Genomic DNA, 2,427 nt, shown 5'->3' with positions numbered 1-2,427 from the left:
TTGTGGCGATTGAGCAAACGGTCGAAGTTTTTCAGAGCCGCGAGGAAAGAGCGAACAGGAATCTAAATTCACAGCGAGGTTGTCTCCGAGCTGTGAGGACGTGGCGGCCTTCAGCTTCCTGTGGCACAAAGCGTCTGTCGGCCACAGAAAGGCCGTCGCAGTAAAATCTTCAAAATAAATAAAAAGAGAGAGAGATGACACAAAGATTGAAATTTGCTTTAAAAAAAAAAAAAAACATGATAATAAAATTAAGCAAAGAAAGGAAAGAGTCATGTGGATGAGACTCTTTCAAAAACAAGAGATGTAACTACACGTTGTTCCCATTAGGGGGCGCATCTACACTGTGCACCTGTACTGTTGAGGTCGGCTACGTCAGCACTTCCTGTCACCTCACTCCCAAAACAGCAGCTGTGTGTGAGCATGTCAACAAAAGCCGAGCATTTCCTGGTGGGAAACGCCGCAAAAACAGTCATAAAAGTCGGATTAATGTTCACGTCACCACGCTGATAATTGGCTCTTTTAATAGAGGTCCAACTGTGAGCGACAGGGAGACAACTTCTGCCGAGTTATTAATGTTGAGAAACTGTGAGTGACCTCGTTGTCTGCTAGTTGTTGTTGTTGTTGTTGTTGTTGTTGTTGTTGTTGTTAGCTACTTTGAAGGGAAGCTGCATTACAACTTACTGTTGAGTCAAGATACTTTTCATAAAAAACCAACCGGTGACTGTGAAAATGTGTTCTGATGTTTGTTACATGCTTTGGTGCAACTGTATCGTTGTATTTATAGTCTGAAAAGATCGCTAGCTGCTAATCGCTAGCTGCTAATCGCTAGCTGCTAATCGCTAACCGCTAACGGCTAAGCTAATGGCTAAGCTAATCGCTAGCTCTGGCTAACGGAGCAACCGATGTCGTGTCAAAACTTTAAAGGACCATTGCACTGTTTCTTTTTATTAAAATAGTTATGTTTTAATCAAGTTATGCACTTAAATGCTTTGTAATGCCATTAAATGGTCATTTAATTGATCTTAGTTGCTAAATGTACATGTTAAGTGAATCATAACGGATCATTTAGTTCATTTTCATGATTAAGTTATCAGTATGTTAAAATGGTGCATAGAGAATAACAATGAAGCAAATAATTAATGTACATGTTAAAATACTAATTGTTTTGACATAAGAAATTCATAATAAGCAATATGTTTGTCAGAATACAAATGTTGAAGTGACAGAGGGAAAATCCGTTGTAAATAATTTATTGTTAAAGTTATAAAGACATCTGTTTTAAAGAAATTCATGGTTCATGTTAAAAATACCAGTTGTTGTTAAAATGTCATTGTAGTCCAAGAATATCCTTAGTTGTTGATTATATGATGTGTGATATTCTGAGAGAGAAAAGAATTTAATGAGATCTCATCTCAGACACATAAAGAGAATAACTTATTATCCTTCACTATCTGTGTATGTTGGTTTCTTTTGTGACCAGATAGAATCTGAAGAATGAAAGATGGCGAGTCCAGCCCGTGACCCTGGGGACGGTTGGAGAAACGGTGTTGGCCAAACGCAGGAACTGCCCACTTTCATCAGATCACAGATAAGACCACACACACTAATTATCCTACCCGGGTAGTAATGGTAGAGACACTATAAGCCACTTGGAACAGATACAACAAGAAACAACATTTGAACTGAACTCTTGAGCTCTTTAATCAGAAGGAGAACCTGAGGATTAAAGGAACAATCAGTGAACTAAAGAACATCCATTGGAGGTTTTCCACCTCCACAACGGACTATTTCTTTTGATTTTCTTATTTGGTTTTTTATTTTTCATTCTTCTAAAACTAAAGTCTTGTGTGTTGTTGTGAGGCAATAAACTATCACTGTTCAACTATACATTAATTCACTCCCTGAATTATTCAAGACAACCGCTCATCAGACCCAGTTAGACGTTAGTGTCTCATTACCACTTTTCATTAGCACTAAAGGCGCTACGTGATTCAAAATAGCTGCAAGAGTTGAATAAAATCTTCAAAACCTCCAGATATGTAAGAAACAAACCTCCGGACGTGCGTAAACAAAGGCTGCAGCTAACCTCTGATTCCGCCTGAGATTTCCAACAACAACTTAAAAAAAATACACGTCAAGATGTGGAAATGTCCCTTTAAGGCCGCCGCCCGCCTTCTTCTGATTGACGCGTCCGTCGTCTAGTGAACCTCTCTGACCTCAGCAGATTGTTGGGCTCGATCTCGGCTTTCATCCTGAACTCAAGGCCGCGGGAATGTTTGTTCCAGCCATTGTCTGCGGTGACCTCTGACCTCTGACCTCCAGCCTCATTACTGCTGCTGTTGGTGACATTGACCTCTGAGGATCACAGAGTCGGTCCGAACGCCGGAGGAGGAATTAAACCACAAAAATAGATTTTATTGAACCGAG

At 39.9% G+C, this 2,427-nt stretch overlaps 1 long non-coding RNA gene across 1 annotated transcript; it reads left to right on the top strand.

Moving 5' to 3' along the window:
• The first annotated feature begins 248 nt into the window (after positions 1–248).
• LOC130174043 (uncharacterized) lies at positions 249–1,887 on the top strand. Its single transcript, XR_008828531.1, has 2 exons — positions 249–585; positions 1,481–1,887. It is a non-coding gene; the product is annotated as an uncharacterized LOC130174043 (long non-coding RNA).
• The last annotated feature ends 540 nt before the right edge of the window (positions 1,888–2,427 follow it).

The sequence above is a fragment of the Seriola aureovittata genome, chromosome 8, assembly GCF_021018895.1.
Source record: "Seriola aureovittata isolate HTS-2021-v1 ecotype China chromosome 8, ASM2101889v1, whole genome shotgun sequence".
NCBI classification, from domain to species: domain Eukaryota; kingdom Metazoa; phylum Chordata; class Actinopteri; order Carangiformes; family Carangidae; genus Seriola; species Seriola aureovittata.
The sequence above is the reverse complement of the archived record's forward strand: the minus strand, read 5'-3'. Positions and strand labels throughout refer to the sequence as shown.